We start from the raw sequence: 15,750 nt of genomic DNA, 5'->3' as shown, positions 1-15,750 counted from the left end.
GATTGACGCTGAATGTATGCTTATCCCAATTGAGGTGAACTTATGCGTACAGACAGGAAGATATACTGATCAAGTATCGGCCGGAACCAAACAAGGCTTTCGGTTATCCAACGAGTCACAGAGCCGAGTACCTCTGAGATATTTTAACTTTACTCAGTTTGGCGGGTTTCACTTTGCTCTGGGATTTGGATGCTGAGGGAACATCGGCGTAAAATCACACGTTTTAACGTGAAATACGTCTGTTTTCTCACATGTCGAGCGGCTGTTAGAAGCGGAACTTTGAGTAAAACATGGCGGGGCTCGTCCGGGATTTGGCCCGTGACTCTCGCATTTCAAATGTGATCATTCCGAAGGGAGAATCATAACCGTGGACCAACGAGCCGCCGACAGTGAAAAGCGCAGCTCTCAGATTCTGACGGTGGTGAGAAATGATATTATGGCCCATCGTGCATGTGCTGTCTCTCAGATACCTATCGAATTAGTGCCCCTCGCCATTGTACTGCAACTGTTCTCCTTTTGACGAATATATTATTAATTTGAGACATGACATGAGGAAAGTACAGCATCCCTGTCAGTAAAAGGGGAATTTGGCGATGAGGTTAAATGTGAATGTCAAAAAGTGGATAAGCTGCAAGACAACGACGACGAGAATGGGATTCGAACCCATGCGTGCAGAGCACAATGGATTAGCAGTCCATCGCCTTAATCTCTCGGCCACCTCATCTCTGCTATAAAACATCGTCAGCCATTCAATCTCCTGCTTTTTGTATCCAAACATAAATAATGTGCAAGAAAGTCCACTTCACAGCTTGCTCTGCCCGTGCATGCAGATCGACAATGATGAAAACTTGCCATGAGATTCTTTGAGCAAACAGCCTTCCTTCACTTCAGGTGAGTGACTGGAAGAGATGGTTGGTTTCTCGGCAGAATCACAACAAAGAATATAAAATGTCTCGTAGCGAGCTAAGTTGACCGCGGCAGGACTCGAACCTGCAATCTTCTGATAACTTTGCGGTTGTCATCGAAGTCAGACGCCTTATCCATTAGGCCACGCGGCCGCTGCCAGCAACATTTATTGTGTTGTTGTATATATTGCGAGCAAATTCGGGGCAACTGCAATATCAAGGAGTGGATTTCGGAAAAGATGAGCATATTTCGAGTGAATGAACAGATGCACTGCGATCTGGGTGCGCACCGGCGCAGGCAACCCCAATGTAAATTGGAACAATATAGTTTAACAATTCGGTCATTGCAGCTGAAATCATACACCTTCTCAAACAATACAGGATGACCCGGGTTTATGAGAAAATCCGTTTTAAAGGGAAAGATTATGAACCGGAACTGACAACCTGCCCATTTAAACAGACACAGAATGATCCGGGATTGCAAGGACATCCCTTTTACCCAGATGCAGAATGAACCTTGACTGACAGCAGTTCCCTTTTAAAAGAATAAAGTGAGATTTCGATCATCCCTGAAGGCAATTGTGCAGTGGGGCTCAGGACCACGCGGCGCAGAGACTGTTATTGAAGCCACAGGTGATAGACAAGGAGGGAGGGAAGGACGTAAAACCAGCCCAGTCTGAAACACACAAACAAACTAATATTCCTTAACCTCCAAAGGCAGGTTTTGAAATTTCAAATTGGAAATCCGGGACAGACAGCACATCCCTTTGAAACAGACACAGAATGATGAGGGTCTGATAGCACACCATTTTACAGAGACAGAGAATGATCTTGCACAGACAGCAAATCCCCTTAAAAGGGACACGGAAATAGAATGAATAAAAACAGATAAATATGTAAAACTCGGCAGGTCGTGCAGATTTTGTGGAGGAAGAATCCGGTTTCACGTTCTGTCGGATAATAATTGCGATATTTCAGGAAAAAGTTAAAGATTACAGATGTTTTCAACAAAAATAGCGCCTGGAAAAAATACGCAGCGAGAAATGTCAAATGGGAACGTTTGTGATGCAGCGGAACGAAGGAGTGATTAAATAATACATGGCACAATGGAGAAAGGCAAAGTGGGTGGTAATCGGGCAATAACGTAACAAAGGATGGTCCAGAGGAAGTGTTAGTGGGAATAGCAGAACCATTACCAGACAATGGGAGCGGTGCTTATCATTCGATACGTTGAACCTAATGTTGAGGCCAGAAGACGAGAACATGCTTACAATATAGGCTGTCACCGCCTTTTATCAGACCAGGCAGCTTTGCCAGCCCGGATTGATTTCCTGTATGCTTTGAATTCGGCAGCCAAGGGACGAATTCAAAAAGCAGCTTCTCTCATCCTTTCAGCTCTAGAGAACCAGGACGCACTCATATTCAGGGCAGAGGTGGAGATTGACGCTGAATGTATGCTTATCCCAATTGAGGTGAACTTATGCGTACAGACAGGAAGATATACTGATCAAGTATCGGCCGGAACCAAACAAGGCTTTCGGTTATCCAACGAGTCACAGAGCCGAGTACCTCTGAGATATTTTAACTTTACTCAGTTTGGCGGGTTTCACTTTGCTCTGGGATTTGGATGCTGAGGGAACATCGGCGTAAAATCACACGTTTTAACGTGAAATACGTCTGTTTTCTCACATGTCGAGCGGCTGTTAGAAGCGGAAATTTGAGTAAAACATGGCGGGGCTCGTCCGGGATTTGGCCCGTGACTCTCGCATTTCAAATGTGATCATTCCGAAGGGAGAATCATAACCGTGGACCAACGAGCCGCCGACAGTGAAAAGCGCAGCTCTCAGATTCTGACGGTGGTGAGAAATGATATTATGGCCCATCGTGCATGTGCTGTCTCTCAGATACCTATCTAATTAGTGCCCCTCGCCATTGTACTGCAACTGTTCTCCTTTTGACCAATATATTATTAATTTGAGACATGACATGAGGAAAGTACAGCATCCCTGTAAGTAAAAGGGGAATTTGGCGATGAGGTTAAATGTGAATGTCAAAAAGTGGTTAAGCTGCAAGACAACGACGACGAGAATGGGATTCGAACCCATGCGTGCAGAGCACAATGGATTAGCAGTCCATCGCCTTAATCTTTCGGCCACCTCGTCTCTGCTATAAGACATCGTCAGCCATTCAATCTCCTGCTTTTTGTATCCAAACATAAATAATGTGCAATAAAGTCCACTTCACAGCTTGCTCTGCCCGTGCATGCAGATCGACAATGATGAAAACTTGCCATGAGATTCTTTAAGCAAACAGCCTTCCTTCACTTCAGGTGAGTGACTGGAAGAGATGGTTGGTTTCTCGGCAGAATCACAACAAAGAATATAAAATGTCTCGTAGCGAGCTAAGTTGACCGCGGCAGGACTCGAACCTGCAATCTTCTGATAACTTTGCGGTTGTCATCGAAGTCAGACGCCTTATCCATTAGGCCACGCGGCCGCTGCCAGCAACATTCATTGTGTTGTTGTATATATTGCGAGCAAATTCGGGGCAACTGCAATATCAAGGAGTGGATTTAGGAAAAGATGAGCATATTTCGAGTGAATGAACAGATGCACTGCGATCTGGGTGCGCACCGGCGCAGGCAACCCCAATGTAAATTGGAACACTATAGTTTAACAATTCGGTCATTGCAGCTGAAATCATACTCCTTCTGAAACAATACAGGATGACCCGGGTTTATGAGAAAATCCGTTTTAAAGGGAAAGATTATGAACCGGAACTGACAACCAGCCCATTTAAACAGACACAGAATGATCCGGGATTGCAAGGACATCCCTTTTACCCAGATGCAGAATGACCCTTGACTGACAGCAGTTCCCTTTTAAAAGAATAAAGTGAGATTTCGATCATCCCTGAAGGCAATTGTGCAGTGGGGCTCAGGACCACGCGGCGCAGAGACTGTTATTGAAGCCACAGGTGATAGACAGGGAAGGACGTAAAACCAGCCCAGTCTGAAACACACGAACAAACTAATATTCCTTAACCTCCAAAGCCAGGTTTTGAAATTTCAAATTGGAAATCCGGGACAGACAGCACATCCCTTTGAAACAGACACAGAATGATGAGGGTCTGATAGCACACCATTTTACAGAGACAGAGAATGATCTTGGACAGACAGCAAATCCCCTTAAAAGGGACACGGAAATAGAATGAATAAAAACAGATAAATATGTAAAACTCGGCAGGTCGTGCAGATTTTGTGGAGGAAGAATCCGGTTTCACGTTCTGTCGGATAATAATTCCGATATTTCAGGAAAAAGTTAAAGATTACAGATGTTTTCAACAAAAATAGCGCCTGGAAAAAATACGCAGCGAGAAATGTCAAATGGGAACGTTTGTGATGCAGCGGAACGAAGGAGTAATTAAATAATACATGGCACAATGGAGAAAGGCAAAGTGGGTGGTAATCGGGCAATAACGTAACAAAGGGTGGTCCAGAGGAAGTGTTAGTGTGAATAGCAGAACCATTACCAGACAATGGGAGCGATGCTTATCATCCGATACGTTGAACCTAATGTTGAGGCCAGAAGACGAGAACATGCTTACAATATAGGCTGTCACCGCCTTTTAATCAGACCAGGCAGCTTTGCCAGCCCGGATTGATTTCCTGTATGCTTTGAATTCGGCAGCCAAGGGACGAATTCAAAAAGCAGCTTCTCTCATCTTTTCAGCTCTAGAGAACCAGGACGCACACATATTCAGGGCAGAGGTGGAGATTGACGCTGAATGTATGCTTATCCCAATTGAGGTGAACTTATGCGTACAGACAGGAAGATATACTGATCAAGTATCGGCCGGAACCAAACAAGGCTTTCGGTTATCCAACGAGTCACAGAGCCGAGTACCTCTGAGATATTTTAACTTTACTCAGTTTGGCGGGTTTCACTTTGCTCTGGGATTTGGATGCTGAGGGAACATCGGCGTAAAATCACACGTTTTAACGTGAAATACGTCTGTTTTCTCACATGTCGAGCGGCTGTTAGAAGCGGAACTTTGAGTAAAACATGGCGGGGCTCGTCCGGGATTTGGCCCGTGACTCTCGCATTTCAAATGTGATCATTCCGAAGGGAGAATCATAACCGTGGACCAACGAGCCGCCGACAGTGAAAAGCGCAGCTCTCAGATTCTGACGGTGGTGAGAAATGATATTATGGCCCATCGTGCATGTGCTGTCTCTCAGATACCTATCGAATTAGTGCCCCTCGCCATTGTACTGCAACTGTTCTCCTTTTGACGAATATATTATTAATTTGAGACATGACATGAGGAAAGTACAGCATCCCTGTCAGTAAAAGGGGAATTTGGCGATGAGGTTAAATGTGAATGTCAAAAAGTGGATAAGCTGCAAGACAACGACGACGAGAATGGGATTCGAACCCATGCGTGCAGAGCACAATGGATTAGCAGTCCATCGCCTTAATCTCTCGGCCACCTCATCTCTGCTATAAGACATCGTCAGCCATTCAATCTCCTGCTTTTTGTATCCAAACATAAATAATGTCCAAGAAAGTCCACTTCACAGCTTGCTCTGCCCGTGCATGCAGATCGACAATGATGAAAACTTGCCATGAGATTCTTTGAGCAAACAGCCTTCCTTCACTTCAGGTGAGTGACTGGAAGAGATGGTTGGTTTCTCGGCAGAATCACAACAAAGAATATAAAATGTCTCGTAGCGAGCTAAGTTGACCGCGGCAGGACTCGAACCTGCAATCTTCTGATAACTTTGCGGTTGTCATCGAAGTCAGACGCCTTATCCATTAGGCCACGCGGCCGCTGCCAGCAACATTTATTGTGTTGTTGTATATATTGCGAGCAAATTCGGGGCAACTGCAATATCAAGGAGTGGATTTCGGAAAAGATGAGCATATTTCGAGTGAATGAACAGATGCACTGCGATCTGGGTGCGCACCGGCGCAGGCAACCCCAATGTAAATTGGAACAATATAGTTTAACAATTCGGTCATTGCAGCTGAAATCATACACCTTCTCAAACAATACAGGATGACCCGGGTTTATGAGAAAATCCGTTTTAAAGGGAAAGATTATGAACCGGAACTGACAACCTGCCCATTTAAACAGACACAGAATGATCCGGGATTGCAAGGACATCCCTTTTACCCAGATGCAGAATGAACCTTGACTGACAGCAGTTCCCTTTTAAAAGAATAAAGTGAGATTTCGATCATCCCTGAAGGCAATTGTGCAGTGGGGCTCAGGACCACGCGGCGCAGAGACTGTTATTGAAGCCACAGGTGATAGACAAGGAGGGAGGGAAGGACGTAAAACCAGCCCAGTCTGAAACACACAAACAAACTAATATTCCTTAACCTCCAAAGGCAGGTTTTGAAATTTCAAATTGGAAATCCGGGACAGACAGCACATCCCTTTGAAACAGACACAGAATGATGAGGGTCTGATAGCACACCATTTTACAGAGACAGAGAATGATCTTGCACAGACAGCAAATCCCCTTAAAAGGGACACGGAAATAGAATGAATAAAAACAGATAAATATGTAAAACTCGGCAGGTCGTGCAGATTTTGTGGAGGAAGAATCCGGTTTCACGTTCTGTCGGATAATAATTGCGATATTTCAGGAAAAAGTTAAAGATTACAGATGTTTTCAACAAAAATAGCGCCTGGAAAAAATACGCAGCGAGAAATGTCAAATGGGAACGTTTGTGATGCAGCGGAACGAAGGAGTGATTAAATAATACATGGCACAATGGAGAAAGGCAAAGTGGGTGGTAATCGGGCAATAACGTAACAAAGGATGGTCCAGAGGAAGTGTTAGTGGGAATAGCAGAACCATTACCAGACAATGGGAGCGGTGCTTATCATTCGATACGTTGAACCTAATGTTGAGGCCAGAAGACGAGAACATGCTTACAATATAGGCTGTCACCGCCTTTTATCAGACCAGGCAGCTTTGCCAGCCCGGATTGATTTCCTGTATGCTTTGAATTCGGCAGCCAAGGGACGAATTCAAAAAGCAGCTTCTCTCATCCTTTCAGCTCTAGAGAACCAGGACGCACTCATATTCAGGGCAGAGGTGGAGATTGACGCTGAATGTATGCTTATCCCAATTGAGGTGAACTTATGCGTACAGACAGGAAGATATACTGATCAAGTATCGGCCGGAACCAAACAAGGCTTTCGGTTATCCAACGAGTCACAGAGCCGAGTACCTCTGAGATATTTTAACTTTACTCAGTTTGGCGGGTTTCACTTTGCTCTGGGATTTGGATGCTGAGGGAACATCGGCGTAAAATCACACGTTTTAACGTGAAATACGTCTGTTTTCTCACATGTCGAGCGGCTGTTAGAAGCGGAAATTTGAGTAAAACATGGCGGGGCTCGTCCGGGATTTGGCCCGTGACTCTCGCATTTCAAATGTGATCATTCCGAAGGGAGAATCATAACCGTGGACCAACGAGCCGCCGACAGTGAAAAGCGCAGCTCTCAGATTCTGACGGTGGTGAGAAATGATATTATGGCCCATCGTGCATGTGCTGTCTCTCAGATACCTATCTAATTAGTGCCCCTCGCCATTGTACTGCAACTGTTCTCCTTTTGACCAATATATTATTAATTTGAGACATGACATGAGGAAAGTACAGCATCCCTGTAAGTAAAAGGGGAATTTGGCGATGAGGTTAAATGTGAATGTCAAAAAGTGGTTAAGCTGCAAGACAACGACGACGAGAATGGGATTCGAACCCATGCGTGCAGAGCACAATGGATTAGCAGTCCATCGCCTTAATCTTTCGGCCACCTCGTCTCTGCTATAAGACATCGTCAGCCATTCAATCTCCTGCTTTTTGTATCCAAACATAAATAATGTGCAATAAAGTCCACTTCACAGCTTGCTCTGCCCGTGCATGCAGATCGACAATGATGAAAACTTGCCATGAGATTCTTTAAGCAAACAGCCTTCCTTCACTTCAGGTGAGTGACTGGAAGAGATGGTTGGTTTCTCGGCAGAATCACAACAAAGAATATAAAATGTCTCGTAGCGAGCTAAGTTGACCGCGGCAGGACTCGAACCTGCAATCTTCTGATAACTTTGCGGTTGTCATCGAAGTCAGACGCCTTATCCATTAGGCCACGCGGCCGCTGCCAGCAACATTCATTGTGTTGTTGTATATATTGCGAGCAAATTCGGGGCAACTGCAATATCAAGGAGTGGATTTAGGAAAAGATGAGCATATTTCGAGTGAATGAACAGATGCACTGCGATCTGGGTGCGCACCGGCGCAGGCAACCCCAATGTAAATTGGAACACTATAGTTTAACAATTCGGTCATTGCAGCTGAAATCATACTCCTTCTGAAACAATACAGGATGACCCGGGTTTATGAGAAAATCCGTTTTAAAGGGAAAGATTATGAACCGGAACTGACAACCAGCCCATTTAAACAGACACAGAATGATCCGGGATTGCAAGGACATCCCTTTTACCCAGATGCAGAATGACCCTTGACTGACAGCAGTTCCCTTTTAAAAGAATAAAGTGAGATTTCGATCATCCCTGAAGGCAATTGTGCAGTGGGGCTCAGGACCACGCGGCGCAGAGACTGTTATTGAAGCCACAGGTGATAGACAGGGAAGGACGTAAAACCAGCCCAGTCTGAAACACACGAACAAACTAATATTCCTTAACCTCCAAAGCCAGGTTTTGAAATTTCAAATTGGAAATCCGGGACAGACAGCACATCCCTTTGAAACAGACACAGAATGATGAGGGTCTGATAGCACACCATTTTACAGAGACAGAGAATGATCTTGGACAGACAGCAAATCCCCTTAAAAGGGACACGGAAATAGAATGAATAAAAACAGATAAATATGTAAAACTCGGCAGGTCGTGCAGATTTTGTGGAGGAAGAATCCGGTTTCACGTTCTGTCGGATAATAATTCCGATATTTCAGGAAAAAGTTAAAGATTACAGATGTTTTCAACAAAAATAGCGCCTGGAAAAAATACGCAGCGAGAAATGTCAAATGGGAACGTTTGTGATGCAGCGGAACGAAGGAGTAATTAAATAATACATGGCACAATGGAGAAAGGCAAAGTGGGTGGTAATCGGGCAATAACGTAACAAAGGGTGGTCCAGAGGAAGTGTTAGTGTGAATAGCAGAACCATTACCAGACAATGGGAGCGATGCTTATCATCCGATACGTTGAACCTAATGTTGAGGCCAGAAGACGAGAACATGCTTACAATATAGGCTGTCACCGCCTTTTAATCAGACCAGGCAGCTTTGCCAGCCCGGATTGATTTCCTGTATGCTTTGAATTCGGCAGCCAAGGGACGAATTCAAAAAGCAGCTTCTCTCATCTTTTCAGCTCTAGAGAACCAGGACGCACACATATTCAGGGCAGAGGTGGAGATTGACGCTGAATGTATGCTTATCCCAATTGAGGTGAACTTATGCGTACAGACAGGAAGATATACTGATCAAGTATCGGCCGGAACCAAACAAGGCTTTCGGTTATCCAACGAGTCACAGAGCCGAGTACCTCTGAGATATTTTAACTTTACTCAGTTTGGCGGGTTTCACTTTGCTCTGGGATTTGGATGCTGAGGGAACATCGGCGTAAAATCACACGTTTTAACGTGAAATACGTCTGTTTTCTCACATGTCGAGCGGCTGTTAGAAGCGGAACTTTGAGTAAAACATGGCGGGGCTCGTCCGGGATTTGGCCCGTGACTCTCGCATTTCAAATGTGATCATTCCGAAGGGAGAATCATAACCGTGGACCAACGAGCCGCCGACAGTGAAAAGCGCAGCTCTCAGATTCTGACGGTGGTGAGAAATGATATTATGGCCCATCGTGCATGTGCTGTCTCTCAGATACCTATCGAATTAGTGCCCCTCGCCATTGTACTGCAACTGTTCTCCTTTTGACGAATATATTATTAATTTGAGACATGACATGAGGAAAGTACAGCATCCCTGTCAGTAAAAGGGGAATTTGGCGATGAGGTTAAATGTGAATGTCAAAAAGTGGATAAGCTGCAAGACAACGACGACGAGAATGGGATTCGAACCCATGCGTGCAGAGCACAATGGATTAGCAGTCCATCGCCTTAATCTCTCGGCCACCTCATCTCTGCTAGAAGACATCGTCAGCCATTCAATCTCCTGCTTTTTGTATCCAAACATAAATAATGTCCAAGAAAGTCCACTTCACAGCTTGCTCTGCCCGTGCATGCAGATCGACAATGATGAAAACTTGCCATGAGATTCTTTGAGCAAACAGCCTTCCTTCACTTCAGGTGAGTGACTGGAAGAGATGGTTGGTTTCTCGGCAGAATCACAACAAAGAATATAAAATGTCTCGTAGCGAGCTAAGTTGACCGCGGCAGGACTCGAACCTGCAATCTTCTGATAACTTTGCGGTTGTCATCGAAGTCAGACGCCTTATCCATTAGGCCACGCGGCCGCTGCCAGCAGCATTTATTGTGTTGTTGTATATATTGCGAGCAAATTCGGGGCAACTGCAATATCAAGGAGTGGATTTCGGAAAAGATGAGCATATTTCGAGTGAATGAACAGATGCACTGCGATCTGGGTGCGCACCGGCGCAGGCAACCCCAATGTAAATTGGAACAATATAGTTTAACAATTCGGTCATTGCAGCTGAAATCATACACCTTCTCAAACAATACAGGATGACCCGGGTTTATGAGAAAATCCGTTTTAAAGGGAAAGATTATGAACCGGAACTGACAACCTGCCCATTTAAACAGACACAGAATGATCCGGGATTGCAAGGACATCCCTTTTACCCAGATGCAGAATGAACCTTGACTGACAGCAGTTCCCTTTTAAAAGAATAAAGTGAGATTTCGATCATCCCTGAAGGCAATTGTGCAGTGGGGCTCAGGACCACGCGGCGCAGAGACTGTTATTGAAGCCACAGGTGATAGACAAGGAGGGAGGGAAGGACGTAAAACCAGCCCAGTCTGAAACACACAAACAAACTAATATTCCTTAACCTCCAAAGGCAGGTTTTGAAATTTCAAATTGGAAATCCGGGACAGACAGCACATCCCTTTGAAACAGACACAGAATGATGAGGGTCTGATAGCACACCATTTTACAGAGACAGAGAATGATCTTGCACAGACAGCAAATCCCCTTAAAAGGGACACGGAAATAGAATGAATAAAAACAGATAAATATGTAAAACTCGGCAGGTCGTGCAGATTTTGTGGAGGAAGAATCCGGTTTCACGTTCTGTCGGATAATAATTGCGATATTTCAGGAAAAAGTTAAAGATTACAGATGTTTTCAACAAAAATAGCGCCTGGAAAAAATACGCAGCGAGAAATGTCAAATGGGAACGTTTGTGATGCAGCGGAACGAAGGAGTGATTAAATAATACATGGCACAATGGAGAAAGGCAAAGTGGGTGGTAATCGGGCAATAACGTAACAAAGGATGGTCCAGAGGAAGTGTTAGTGGGAATAGCAGAACCATTACCAGACAATGGGAGCGGTGCTTATCATTCGATACGTTGAACCTAATGTTGAGGCCAGAAGACGAGAACATGCTTACAATATAGGCTGTCACCGCCTTTTATCAGACCAGGCAGCTTTGCCAGCCCGGATTGATTTCCTGTATGCTTTGAATTCGGCAGCCAAGGGACGAATTCAAAAAGCAGCTTCTCTCATCCTTTCAGCTCTAGAGAACCAGGACGCACTCATATTCAGGGCAGAGGTGGAGATTGACGCTGAATGTATGCTTATCCCAATTGAGGTGAACTTATGCGTACAGACAGGAAGATATACTGATCAAGTATCGGCCGGAACCAAACAAGGCTTTCGGTTATCCAACGAGTCACAGAGCCGAGTACCTCTGAGATATTTTAACTTTACTCAGTTTGGCGGGTTTCACTTTGCTCTGGGATTTGGATGCTGAGGGAACATCGGCGTAAAATCACACGTTTTAACGTGAAATACGTCTGTTTTCTCACATGTCGAGCGGCTGTTAGAAGCGGAAATTTGAGTAAAACATGGCGGGGCTCGTCCGGGATTTGGCCCGTGACTCTCGCATTTCAAATGTGATCATTCCGAAGGGAGAATCATAACCGTGGACCAACGAGCCGCCGACAGTGAAAAGCGCAGCTCTCAGATTCTGACGGTGGTGAGAAATGATATTATGGCCCATCGTGCATGTGCTGTCTCTCAGATACCTATCTAATTAGTGCCCCTCGCCATTGTACTGCAACTGTTCTCCTTTTGACCAATATATTATTAATTTGAGACATGACATGAGGAAAGTACAGCATCCCTGTAAGTAAAAGGGGAATTTGGCGATGAGGTTAAATGTGAATGTCAAAAAGTGGTTAAGCTGCAAGACAACGACGACGAGAATGGGATTCGAACCCATGCGTGCAGAGCACAATGGATTAGCAGTCCATCGCCTTAATCTTTCGGCCACCTCGTCTCTGCTATAAGACATCGTCAGCCATTCAATCTCCTGCTTTTTGTATCCAAACATAAATAATGTGCAATAAAGTCCACTTCACAGCTTGCTCTGCCCGTGCATGCAGATCGACAATGATGAAAACTTGCCATGAGATTCTTTAAGCAAACAGCCTTCCTTCACTTCAGGTGAGTGACTGGAAGAGATGGTTGGTTTCTCGGCAGAATCACAACAAAGAATATAAAATGTCTCGTAGCGAGCTAAGTTGACCGCGGCAGGACTCGAACCTGCAATCTTCTGATAACTTTGCGGTTGTCATCGAAGTCAGACGCCTTATCCATTAGGCCACGCGGCCGCTGCCAGCAACATTCATTGTGTTGTTGTATATATTGCGAGCAAATTCGGGGCAACTGCAATATCAAGGAGTGGATTTAGGAAAAGATGAGCATATTTCGAGTGAATGAACAGATGCACTGCGATCTGGGTGCGCACCGGCGCAGGCAACCCCAATGTAAATTGGAACACTATAGTTTAACAATTCGGTCATTGCAGCTGAAATCATACTCCTTCTGAAACAATACAGGATGACCCGGGTTTATGAGAAAATCCGTTTTAAAGGGAAAGATTATGAACCGGAACTGACAACCAGCCCATTTAAACAGACACAGAATGATCCGGGATTGCAAGGACATCCCTTTTACCCAGATGCAGAATGACCCTTGACTGACAGCAGTTCCCTTTTAAAAGAATAAAGTGAGATTTCGATCATCCCTGAAGGCAATTGTGCAGTGGGGCTCAGGACCACGCGGCGCAGAGACTGTTATTGAAGCCACAGGTGATAGACAGGGAAGGACGTAAAACCAGCCCAGTCTGAAACACACGAACAAACTAATATTCCTTAACCTCCAAAGCCAGGTTTTGAAATTTCAAATTGGAAATCCGGGACAGACAGCACATCCCTTTGAAACAGACACAGAATGATGAGGGTCTGATAGCACACCATTTTACAGAGACAGAGAATGATCTTGGACAGACAGCAAATCCCCTTAAAAGGGACACGGAAATAGAATGAATAAAAACAGATAAATATGTAAAACTCGGCAGGTCGTGCAGATTTTGTGGAGGAAGAATCCGGTTTCACGTTCTGTCGGATAATAATTCCGATATTTCAGGAAAAAGTTAAAGATTACAGATGTTTTCAACAAAAATAGCGCCTGGAAAAAATACGCAGCGAGAAATGTCAAATGGGAACGTTTGTGATGCAGCGGAACGAAGGAGTAATTAAATAATACATGGCACAATGGAGAAAGGCAAAGTGGGTGGTAATCGGGCAATAACGTAACAAAGGGTGGTCCAGAGGAAGTGTTAGTGTGAATAGCAGAACCATTACCAGACAATGGGAGCGATGCTTATCATCCGATACGTTGAACCTAATGTTGAGGCCAGAAGACGAGAACATGCTTACAATATAGGCTGTCACCGCCTTTTAATCAGACCAGGCAGCTTTGCCAGCCCGGATTGATTTCCTGTATGCTTTGAATTCGGCAGCCAAGGGACGAATTCAAAAAGCAGCTTCTCTCATCTTTTCAGCTCTAGAGAACCAGGACGCACACATATTCAGGGCAGAGGTGGAGATTGACGCTGAATGTATGCTTATCCCAATTGAGGTGAACTTATGCGTACAGACAGGAAGATATACTGATCAAGTATCGGCCGGAACCAAACAAGGCTTTCGGTTATCCAACGAGTCACAGAGCCGAGTACCTCTGAGATATTTTAACTTTACTCAGTTTGGCGGGTTTCACTTTGCTCTGGGATTTGGATGCTGAGGGAACATCGGCGTAAAATCACACGTTTTAACGTGAAATACGTCTGTTTTCTCACATGTCGAGCGGCTGTTAGAAGCGGAACTTTGAGTAAAACATGGCGGGGCTCGTCCGGGATTTGGCCCGTGACTCTCGCATTTCAAATGTGATCATTCCGAAGGGAGAATCATAACCGTGGACCAACGAGCCGCCGACAGTGAAAAGCGCAGCTCTCAGATTCTGACGGTGGTGAGAAATGATATTATGGCCCATCGTGCATGTGCTGTCTCTCAGATACCTATCGAATTAGTGCCCCTCGCCATTGTACTGCAACTGTTCTCCTTTTGACGAATATATTATTAATTTGAGACATGACATGAGGAAAGTACAGCATCCCTGTCAGTAAAAGGGGAATTTGGCGATGAGGTTAAATGTGAATGTCAAAAAGTGGATAAGCTGCAAGACAACGACGACGAGAATGGGATTCGAACCCATGCGTGCAGAGCACAATGGATTAGCAGTCCATCGCCTTAATCTCTCGGCCACCTCATCTCTGCTATAAGACATCGTCAGCCATTCAATCTCCTGCTTTTTGTATCCAAACATAAATAATGTCCAAGAAAGTCCACTTCACAGCTTGCTCTGCCCGTGCATGCAGATCGACAATGATGAAAACTTGCCATGAGATTCTTTGAGCAAACAGCCTTCCTTCACTTCAGGTGAGTGACTGGAAGAGATGGTTGGTTTCTCGGCAGAATCACAACAAAGAATATAAAATGTCTCGTAGCGAGCTAAGTTGACCGCGGCAGGACTCGAACCTGCAATCTTCTGATAACTTTGCGGTTGTCATCGAAGTCAGACGCCTTATCCATTAGGCCACGCGGCCGCTGCCAGCAGCATTTATTGTGTTGTTGTATATATTGCGAGCAAATTCGGGGCAACTGCAATATCAAGGAGTGGATTTCGGAAAAGATGAGCATATTTCGAGTGAATGAACAGATGCACTGCGATCTGGGTGCGCACCGGCGCAGGCAACCCCAATGTAAATTGGAACACTATAGTTTAACAATTCGGTCATTGCAGCTGAAATCATACTCCTTCTCAAACAATACAGGATGACCCGGGTTTATGAGAAAATCCGTTTTAAAGGGAAAGATTATGAACCGGAACTGACAACCTGCCCATTTAAACAGACACAGAATGATCCGGGATTGCAAGGACATCCCTTTTACCCAGATGCAGAATGAACCTTGACTGACAGCAGTTCCCTTTTAAAAGAATAAAGTGAGATTTCGATCATCCCTGAAGGCAATTGTGCAGTGGGGCTCAGGACCACGCGGCGCAGAGACTGTTATTGAAGCCACAGGTGATAGACAAGGAGGGAGGGAAGGACGTAAAACCAGCCCAGTCTGAAACACACAAACAAACTAATATTCCTTAACCTCCAAAGGCAGGTTTTGAAATTTCAAATTGGAAATCCGGGACAGACAGCACATCCCTTTGAAACAGACACAGAATGATGAGGGTCTGATAGCACACCA

General features: G+C 44.9%; 14 non-coding genes across 14 annotated transcripts; all 14 read right to left on the bottom strand.

Moving 5' to 3' along the window:
- Positions 1-642: 642 nt before the first annotated feature.
- On the bottom strand, positions 643-724 carry trnas-gcu (transfer RNA serine (anticodon GCU)). The gene has a single exon. It is a non-coding gene; the product is annotated as a tRNA-Ser (tRNA).
- Positions 725-969: 245 nt separating this feature from the next.
- trnar-ucg (transfer RNA arginine (anticodon UCG)) lies at positions 970-1,058 on the bottom strand. The gene is given in 2 exon segments: positions 970-1,005; positions 1,022-1,058. It is a non-coding gene; the product is annotated as a tRNA-Arg (tRNA).
- A 1,927-nt stretch (positions 1,059-2,985) lies between these two features.
- Positions 2,986-3,067, bottom strand: trnas-gcu (transfer RNA serine (anticodon GCU)). Its single transcript has one exon. It is a non-coding gene; the product is annotated as a tRNA-Ser (tRNA).
- Positions 3,068-3,312: 245 nt separating this feature from the next.
- On the bottom strand, positions 3,313-3,401 carry trnar-ucg (transfer RNA arginine (anticodon UCG)). Its single transcript is given in 2 exon segments — positions 3,313-3,348; positions 3,365-3,401. It is a non-coding gene; the product is annotated as a tRNA-Arg (tRNA).
- A 1,920-nt stretch (positions 3,402-5,321) lies between these two features.
- Positions 5,322-5,403, bottom strand: trnas-gcu (transfer RNA serine (anticodon GCU)). Its single transcript has one exon. It is a non-coding gene; the product is annotated as a tRNA-Ser (tRNA).
- Positions 5,404-5,648: 245 nt separating this feature from the next.
- Positions 5,649-5,737, bottom strand: trnar-ucg (transfer RNA arginine (anticodon UCG)). The gene is given in 2 exon segments: positions 5,649-5,684; positions 5,701-5,737. It is a non-coding gene; the product is annotated as a tRNA-Arg (tRNA).
- A 1,927-nt stretch (positions 5,738-7,664) lies between these two features.
- Positions 7,665-7,746, bottom strand: trnas-gcu (transfer RNA serine (anticodon GCU)). Its single transcript has one exon. It is a non-coding gene; the product is annotated as a tRNA-Ser (tRNA).
- Positions 7,747-7,991: 245 nt separating this feature from the next.
- On the bottom strand, positions 7,992-8,080 carry trnar-ucg (transfer RNA arginine (anticodon UCG)). Its single transcript is given in 2 exon segments — positions 7,992-8,027; positions 8,044-8,080. It is a non-coding gene; the product is annotated as a tRNA-Arg (tRNA).
- Positions 8,081-10,000: 1,920 nt separating this feature from the next.
- trnas-gcu (transfer RNA serine (anticodon GCU)) lies at positions 10,001-10,082 on the bottom strand. The gene has a single exon. It is a non-coding gene; the product is annotated as a tRNA-Ser (tRNA).
- A 245-nt stretch (positions 10,083-10,327) lies between these two features.
- trnar-ucg (transfer RNA arginine (anticodon UCG)) lies at positions 10,328-10,416 on the bottom strand. Its single transcript is given in 2 exon segments — positions 10,328-10,363; positions 10,380-10,416. It is a non-coding gene; the product is annotated as a tRNA-Arg (tRNA).
- A 1,927-nt stretch (positions 10,417-12,343) lies between these two features.
- Positions 12,344-12,425, bottom strand: trnas-gcu (transfer RNA serine (anticodon GCU)). The gene has a single exon. It is a non-coding gene; the product is annotated as a tRNA-Ser (tRNA).
- A 245-nt stretch (positions 12,426-12,670) lies between these two features.
- On the bottom strand, positions 12,671-12,759 carry trnar-ucg (transfer RNA arginine (anticodon UCG)). Its single transcript is given in 2 exon segments — positions 12,671-12,706; positions 12,723-12,759. It is a non-coding gene; the product is annotated as a tRNA-Arg (tRNA).
- A 1,920-nt stretch (positions 12,760-14,679) lies between these two features.
- On the bottom strand, positions 14,680-14,761 carry trnas-gcu (transfer RNA serine (anticodon GCU)). Its single transcript has one exon. It is a non-coding gene; the product is annotated as a tRNA-Ser (tRNA).
- A 245-nt stretch (positions 14,762-15,006) lies between these two features.
- On the bottom strand, positions 15,007-15,095 carry trnar-ucg (transfer RNA arginine (anticodon UCG)). The gene is given in 2 exon segments: positions 15,007-15,042; positions 15,059-15,095. It is a non-coding gene; the product is annotated as a tRNA-Arg (tRNA).
- Between the last annotated feature and the right edge of the window lie 655 nt (positions 15,096-15,750).

Source organism: Pristiophorus japonicus, unplaced genomic scaffold, assembly GCF_044704955.1.
Source record: "Pristiophorus japonicus isolate sPriJap1 unplaced genomic scaffold, sPriJap1.hap1 HAP1_SCAFFOLD_42, whole genome shotgun sequence".
NCBI classification, from domain to species: Eukaryota; Metazoa; Chordata; class Chondrichthyes; family Pristiophoridae; genus Pristiophorus; species Pristiophorus japonicus.
This window is presented reverse-complemented; position numbering and strand designations above follow the sequence as displayed.